We start from the raw sequence: 9,118 nt of genomic DNA, 5'->3' as shown, positions 1-9,118 counted from the left end.
TGGCGGTAAGAGATTTGCGGACAATGAAGAAGTAATCGAAGCTGTAAATGGTTATTTTGAGGAGCTTGACGAATCAGTCTATAGAGATGGCATTAATAGACTGGAACACCGCTATGAGAAATGTATCAGCCTTGGAGGAGATTATGTTGAGAAATAAAAAAAAAAAATTTTTAAAAACCTTGTTTTTCTTGGTCAGGCCGGAAACTTATCAATCCACCCTCGTATTTTACAGAAACACCAAGTTCGAGAATTTATTAACACAGCAAAGGTCAATCCGTACAATACGTTTCAGAATTAGGTATTATCATGAATATTAAATTGTTTCGATAACCGATTTGGTTTTCCTCAAATGCACCTACAGTTACTATTGCGACAAAAGCAAATACGTCGTAATTGAAAAAGAACTGCAAAAGGAAACTCCTTACCACAAGGAAAAACAACCTGCATGCAAAATATTAAATTAATTTTAATGGAGTGCGATTAGAATCACGGAGCCGAATTGATAATTTATCAGAATTAATTATACAGTTTTCCAATCATAAATGGAGATTTTTATATGGCAATACCATTAAATTACTCTCAAACTACCGTCTATTAATGATTATAAATTTCATATTAGAGGTAACATGTTCCTGGATCATTACATAACCTTGGTGGCTGATGATTAGAATTACGTCATGTATTGATGAACCTCCACAAGATAACTTTTTATTAATTTCCTCATTTAAGAAGCAAATTCTACAACAATAAATTATTCTAAATCTATTAAAGTTTACCTTCGTTGCCGATATCACTATTGTGGTGTAACTGCTACCAAAATATAAGCATTTAAGAATAAATTTAACATTTAAGTTCTAACATGAAGTAACGGGTCGTCATTAGTATTCGAGTAGATTTGGTTGTGATTGCATTTTAAGTTAAAGACATTTCACGTATTTTGTACAATTAGCATCTCAATAGTATCAATCCGTCATCATCTTCTACAATACCAGTTGCATTACCACATTACGTTACATTTGTCTATGTTTCTAATTTTCTAATAAACGCAGAATTATAGCTAATACCTAATTTCTGCCTTCATGAACGGATAATTCTCAAATTCAAGCAATATTATAAAGTGTACCTACTAATGGGCAAGTATGCAAGTATGCACATGCAAATAAATAGCTTGGTGATTTTTTTTATATTCTCCAACAGAATTTTGTGGACACACACAACCTCAGATTTACAACAGTACTAAGTAATTAACATCGTTGCGACATCTTTGGTCGCAAATACTAAAGTTATAAAGTGCTCGGGGTACTGTAAGCTTCAACTTATATTATCTACCTATAGTATAGTAGTGGTAAATGTACAGATTTAATAAAAATATAAATTAATAATGAATTATTTCAACTGATACTTTGTTTAAGACAATTAGGAAAAATATTGTCTGTATAATGATACTGAATTTATATGGTTTAACTGCGTAGTTTTTACTGAAAAGTAATGTAAAAAATTACTTGTGTGAAACGTAGACAATGGGGTGGTATTAAAAATGGATGAAGAAAATAGCTTGGACAGAAGTTATGTGAAATGAGAACGTATGCATTGAAATAAGTAGAAGAACAGAGGGCGCTATGGAAGTCAATGAGGAAAAGGAATGATAAGACGGAGGAGAACTTTTAAGACATACTAGCAGTAGAAACAAAGAGGCAGAGGAAGATCTGGATTGGATTACTGTTCGCAAATGGTTAAGAAACTTAGAAGTTTATACTAAAGATGCACTGGTTATTAATAAATTGTATCTTCGTTCGGGCAGGCTTTTCATTAAATGCTGGACCCGTCGAGTACCGGGCCCATCCCTAGTTTATATCTTTGCTCAGCACTCGGGTGGACGCCGATTTGAACCTGGATCAAGGTTTTCTGTGGTTTTCTTGGTTCACTTAGGCAAATACGAAGTCAGTAATGTTCCACAGATAATCTTTCACACTCTTCTATGTTCGTTTCGTCTGTTTTATCTTTCTCACCCTAACCACCATCCACTCATTCCCACGATTCCTTAAAGAGGCTGAACAGGACCTTCCGCCCTCTCCTCCGGCGTAGTCCGGAGGGACTGACTCCGCGCCCACCAGCATTAGTAGCTGACGAAAATAAGGTACCCAAATGGTTCCTTTTTTTTACTTTCCAGGAAATGCAAAATTAAGCTCAGGATAGAAAATAGTTTCCTACCAGTCTTCGGACTCACGACCTTATGATAAAGATGAATACATCTACATATTACACATATCGCTTAAATTCTTGACGATAGGCTGCAACATAACCAGCAGATTTTCTTGTAAATGCATGATTGCATTCTTTAAGTAGGTACAGCGAAAATGCATACAAATAAGAATTTTTCTGCATCTCAGCATTTCCCGATGTAAGCCAATAAATTTACCGTGAAATTCGTGTGAACTGATTTGCCGTGAATTTATGTCAATAAAATACGTAACAACCACAGGTAACATTTATAAGGAAGTAATGGGTAAATTTGAAGACAATACGAAATGTTAATCGCCAGCTGTGGGAAACAAATTCCATTTTTTATTTCATGATAAAGCACTACGCATTCTTCATTTCTTCACCTGTTTTCAAGATGTTACTGTGAGTTTCATTACGTAATTACTGTATACAATATTAACTCACAATGGGTATATTACAGGCTCGCTGATGTAAACATTCGTTTTCTTTGGGCAACTATTTAACATATACAAAAAGAATGTACTTCAATTGTACATTGATAGCTGTTTCGCGTGAACACTTTCGACTTATGAAATCCTACAAATGGCGCGGTAAACCTATCTGTAGTACAATGCTAAATTTGGTGGATTCAATATAATCAACAAGGTCCATTTAAATAGATGGATATCTACTTGTTGAACTGCTTACTATCTACTTCTGACTTCTCGATAAATTGCTGGGCAAGAACTATTTTCAATGTTAAGTGCATTATTTTCTTTAACAAATAATTAGTAATAATTAGCATGTTGATTTTTAAAAATAATCTCTGTTTGAAAATATCAAGGGAGATCAAAGCATATTGAATGGTTTAATTAGCATATGAGTCTACGAGAAATTTTATAAATTTTGAGACATATTTTTTAAATTTATTTTAATTACCATATTATTATAATCTCCACAAAAGGGCTTAAAAGTAGCCTGACTGAATTTTCATATAGTGGTCCGAATTCATCTGAATGTTTCTAGTCGAGGCATAGTGAGTAACTTACCTATTTTTATTGTGCGCCAATATTATCAGCATTCTCTTTTATAAATTTCAAGGAAATGCGAAGATTAGCTCAGGATATGAAAGAGTGAAGGTGCGTGTCCGACCAGTTTTAGGACTGACGACCTTATGATGATGATGATAAATCTTTTAATTAGTTGGTGATTTGACTATTCAAAACTCAGATTATCTTATAAAATCTGTAGACTTCAACATGTGAAGTTCCAAGTTTTACATTATTTAGAGAGAATTTTAAAAGTGTCTACCAATTGTCTCTGTAAAAATAGCAACAATTAGTAGCTTATGTAACGGACCTATGTCCAAGTCGCCAAGGACACGACCAGTACATAGTATGTAAAAGTAAATAGAGTGAAAGTTGCAATTATTCATTGCACAGTATACCTACCATAAAGAAGTATATCAATGTGAAAACCTCGCAGTTTCTAACTTGTAGCAGAGTCTTACCAAAAATACGTAAAAATGTGAATGCGCTATGTTAAATTTTATAGTAAGCAAAACTCCTTAAAATGATCTTGATTTCAAACTGTAACATTTAGTTGTCAATTATTCTAAAAGTTTTTAGGTCGAGAAAATCCATTTAGGAACAGTCCCTACTAAGCTTGGCTATTCCTTTCGACACTACATATACCTGCTTGATCACTATTTCAGAATATTTGAAAGGTAGAATCTGGAGGCATTGCAAACTACATCTCGTGATAGCGTCACAACGTAAGGGGCGTAAATATTGTGCTCAAAAAGTACCGCAGTTAACGAGCCGACAATGCCGGTTTGGCAGCGGTGTTACCTTTTCACCTTTCGTTAAAACAAGCGTCAAGTGACGAAATCATTCCTACTCGTGGCCTTCGCAACAGCTGGTACACAGACACGTGTGACGATTATTAGTAGTAGCCTCCGTACCTACTATTCGATTGAGAAAGCTACTGCTGTGACTACAAAATACAAAAATATGCGAAGTGTGAAAATATCTTACAAAAAACAATGTATTCAAATGCACAATATGCGGACGTGATGATCATAATATGCGTCATCATTGCCGGAGCAGTTGGGGCTTTGAGTAAGGTCATTACCCTCATGTTTATATGTATATATCATTGAGTGGTGTGAGATGACCCATTCTATTTCTTTTATCTTGTTGTATCTTCTTCTACCTTAATTTTTCTGGAGTACTGATCACACGTAGTGTATGTTATTAAGAGAAAGACAATTAAAGGTACGCTTATACCTATTTATGAATCCAATTGTCTTCTAGAAACTTCTTAAATTATATTGTAGCGAGCACGAGNCATATTTACTCTAAAATAAAATTATAGAATTGATATGCCAGATACTTTCGGCAGTTTGTAGACATGCATACCAAGATATTTTTGTTAATCACTTTAAAACACGTAAAATTAAAAAAAAGTGTGATGGTGTGTAATGGTGAAATTTTACCCTCTTTCACACCCTTTAAGTAGGTATGCCGTGCCCTTTCGGCTAAAAAATATTGCTAAGCTAATTTTTTTCTTTTAACTAAACAAATTTCCTTTCAAATACAGTACAATTCTTTAAAATTCGCGATAATGGTAAACCATTTATTCTTTTTAATTATAAACAATTTTTCTAATACACTTTCGGCCATTTTTTTCGTATAATTTTCAATTATCATTTTTTTTAATTTTACAATTCCGCGATGACGGTACTTTCAATGTTACCGGCTCCAGGACTATCATTACCACTTTAGAATTATTACAGCCAAGTTTAATTTTGATTACTAATTTTATAAATTTCGGCATGAAAGCACGCGCTTTAGTATTGGTAATTAGAAGATGACGTAGGCGACGCAATTATAAAGACATCGTCGTCACTATATTAAATGCACCCAATATCGACGAGCAAAAGTACTTATCAATCGATAAGAACAAGCCAGAGTTGCTGGTTAATATTGAGAAGGTAGGTACAATATGACTTGTCAAGGATTTTAGAGCAAGAAAAGTTGCTGGAAAGGAATGGAAAATTAAGCTGGACCTTGTCAAAGCCGTCTTAATTTAAACGGTGTTAAGTGACTGAGTGCTTACCTGCATGGTAATACACCTAAAAACAAAACAAAGGTAGAAATACCAAAATGCTATGCGCTTTATTTGAAAAAGGGTGCATATGTATTTGCTTATGACAAGTGTGACATACCTATAAGTTTTTTAGACATTTTAAGTAAAAAAGACAGATCAAAATTTCTATTTCTTTCCCTTGTTAAGGTATAACCATGGAAATAAAACTTAATTTGAGGGTAAAAACTCGTTTTCCTTTCAACCAATTCCTATGTATACCTTTAAAGGCTTCCCTCGGTTTAATTACTAATTAATGTTTGTAATTACCAATCTACCCTGATGAAGCCTCATACATTATATGCGAAACCTTATGGTAGGTTGCAATAATAAAACTATTACCCCCAAATATTTATCATTTATTTATTTGTTAAATAACGACTTTCTTATTTTTCGATATTCTCAAATGTTCCATGAGTAAAAACAAATATCGTCCGTCTGAATGTCGGAGACTACTTTCAGTTTCATTTGCTTAAAATAATACTCTTTTTATATTGATTGTAACGAAAGCCAGACAGCAGTTGCAAGTTGCTGAACTCTTTTTAATATTAAACCAGAACCTTTTAATCTACAAAAATACGTGAAATCACTACAATAAAGAATTAAGTAGGTACTTCGAGTTTCTCTTGTTCAAAAGAAAATAAATTCTCTCATATAGGTACCTCGAATTTAACAAAACTTTTAACTAAAGTTTTATTTTCTTTAATTGTATAATGCGACGTTAATTACCTTAAAAGAAGTATTGGATAATCCATGAGTCGTGATAAAACAGAGGTCCTTGCTGATAAGACATTATTTTCAAAAAATCAACATCCATTTTTGATAAACAATATCCTCAATAGCCGACTGTGGAAATCCACAACTGAGTAGGTAGTTGAACTTGACGTTCGTCCACGTATGATTTATTTATTCTTGCAATATCACTGACCTTATCCACGAGCACTCAGCAACACATTACACTGCTTGTTGTACGTACGTGAGCGCGGATTTTAAGTCTAGTAAATTTACCGAGCTGACTGTGTTGACTATTACGGCAACACTAACTTGATTAAAAGAGAACAACAGCAACAGAAACAGGACGAACAAAAACCACGATACGGAACGAGAAACAGTAGCGTTTTATGGAACTTGCAACATTATTGACCAGGTTGCTCCCCTAAAACTGGCGATAGATGTCGACGACGACAACGGCATCGGCAGCGTGTGTGCAGCAGGTGTTTTCTAAGCTTGCTGGAGGGGTTCGTCGACGAGGCCTTCGCCGTCCGTCGCCACTCTTCACCAACTTCGACCACAACCTGCCAACAAACAAACTCGACTGCTGCTGAAGAACTTACTTCACGTACACCTAAATGTACCACACATTATTCTGTCTGTCGCTACCACCAGCCGACACGGTCGAATTCACTTTCACTGTTCTTTACCGTAGTTGGTAATTTGTTTTGTATTTGATGAAAGGTTTGGTTAGCGTAACATTGGAAGTAGATAAATAAATAGCATGGAAGTATAGGTAAAGAGAAAAAAAATGCCCTCTTCAGCGTCTTTTAGGAATCGTGGAAATGGGTGAATGGTGATTGAGGGTGACAAAGATGAGATGGGCGGAAATCAAGATGGAAGAAAGTGAAATGTCTGTCGAATATTATTATTGCTGTCTCAGCATTTGCCTAAGTGATCCAAGGAAACAACAGAAAACATTGGACCCGCAATCGAACTAGTGTCATTCCGAATGCTAAGCAATGGTCTAAACCTGTAGGCCTTGCAGCTCGGAGAAGTATAGGTATATAGAAGATATTTAAGCCTTTAACTGAAAAATTGGGAGGAGTTAAGTCAAGGACCAAGAGTGACAGTTGTAGATTTTAATATCCATTCAACCCAAGACGCTTTAATGACCTTCATCGTACTTGCATAGAATGTTTTGCACCGCATGATTATTTCCTCCTGTGATGCCCAACTATTCGACTGCCCTGGGTCAGGAAGGGGTAACATTGCAATGATGTTCATCGAGAAGAGATCGCAAAAATCAATTTGGCCAACTTATAAATACTTTTGCATCATTAAATAAAAGCGTTGCATAATTTGGAACTAAGCAAAGTACAGACGGATTATGAGAAGTTGACTGCTTGTGGTTTTAAATTTTACGTTGTTACGAGTTAATGGGTCATTACACTGGGATTCCTACGTATTATACCTCGTGGTTCTGAATTATGGAGTGCTTTACATGGTTAATCTGAAAGGTAAAACTAAGAGAAATGCTTGCAATTCCTGCCTTCAAAAAAATTGTCTGAATGCAGTTTCATAGTTTTAATAAAGTATAGGTATATAAATAACTAAGATTCATAATCAGGAAGAAAGTTTCTTGCAAAGATAACTAGACAATGAATTTGAAATAACTGAGAATTCGTGAATTCATTTCCATTTCTTATTATCCTTCATTCATATGTTAAAAAGCATCCTTATACACATAAAGGAAATTGATTTACAATGTTACGTAAGTCAGTCTGAATAGTTGGCAAGTGTTTTATTTCAGAAAAAGTGCCGGAAGAGTTTAAAATAGATCTCCAATAATGAGCATATCCAGTAAGCGAGAAGTGTCGCGATACTGCCACCAACTTTATAGCCAACCACTTTGTAAAACAATTCGCAGACACAGTGCACATTACTATTACCAGCTTGTTTAGTCAAGTTCCTATAAATCTAATGCCACGCTTGCACACACCTGCTGTGTACATTCTAACTTTTGAATAAACAAATTTCCGCGAATACGAACTGAATAGAGAAAAAGAAGCAAAAATGTTATATAATATATCTATGGAATAGATGTTAGGAAAAATTAGCAAAGGGGAGCCTTACCCAGCCTACAAGCGTATAATGTTTACAACGATGTCGTGTTTGTCGAATCATTCATGTAGTATGTTGTGAATAATGTACAAAAAAAAAGATTAAATCAAATAATGCATCAATGTTGTTCTCAGGAATGAGAAGGTGCCCTACTATTGCTGACTTCCATAGAGTCCTCTATTCTTCTATTCTTTCTAATACCTCTTCATTTCTAACCTTCTCTATCCACGGTATCCTCCTCATCATGATTGTCTGTTTGGTATAATGAAGCAGACTTTTCGCTCATTTCTAATAGAGTATAAATATGATTTTTCATGTCTATCTGCAATCGCAGAAATATCCATACGATAGTTTGTTTGTTTGAGATTTCATTTGGCTGAACATTATTCATCATAAGTCTGTTAGACATTTCTTCAGATTCCAGTATCAAAATAAGGTAAGTTTGTAAATCTGCATCTTCCAAACGCCACAAAAATGGTGACTGCTGATTATAGGTAAATGAACTAGATCAGTTAAAGGGATTCCCAAAGTTCCAAAATTTCAGAAATAAACGTAACTAGTCAGAGCTGCGCAGAGTTCTCATCAAAAAAACTTAAACTCAAAGCTCTTACTAAAAGCGCATTAACTTTTGAAACCCCAATTGCATTTTAAAAATTAAGGACATCAAATTACCAATTATTTCCAAAGCAATTAGATTCAAATCGCTAAGCAAGTGCTTCAAGTACAAGGTACTAAAGTTCTGTCCAGTTTTGCAATTATTTAACTGTGGTACCAGTCTTACAGGTCTACGAGGGTGGATTGATAAGTTTCCGGCCTAACCAAGAGATGACGCCACTAGGCCTACCTTGAGGTGACATTCTATAGTACCATCCTTGGATAGCTTGTAGCTATAGTTTCAGCCCGATCTCCTTGCTAGTGTAGGTTTGACAGCACG

General features: G+C 34.9%; 1 protein-coding gene across 5 annotated transcripts in view; it reads right to left on the bottom strand.

Moving 5' to 3' along the window:
- Positions 1–9,118, bottom strand: part of LOC108744444 (torso-like protein) — a 117,650-nt gene that overhangs the window by 75,622 nt on the left and 32,910 nt on the right. The window contains exon 1 of one of the 5 annotated variants that reach the window (XM_018480202.2): positions 6,079–6,661. The exons of the other annotated variants lie outside the window; for them this stretch is intronic. The gene's annotated coding sequence lies outside the window, so the exon portion shown is untranslated. Of the gene's footprint in view, positions 1–6,078; positions 6,662–9,118 lie in introns of those variants that run through there. 5 annotated transcript variants of the gene reach the window in all.

This window comes from Agrilus planipennis, unplaced genomic scaffold (genome assembly GCF_000699045.2).
Source record: "Agrilus planipennis isolate EAB-ADULT unplaced genomic scaffold, Apla_2.0 scaffold29, whole genome shotgun sequence".
NCBI classification, from domain to species: Eukaryota; Metazoa; Arthropoda; class Insecta; order Coleoptera; family Buprestidae; genus Agrilus; species Agrilus planipennis.
Note: the sequence above shows the minus strand (reverse complement) of the source record. Positions and strands in the feature narration are given on the sequence as shown.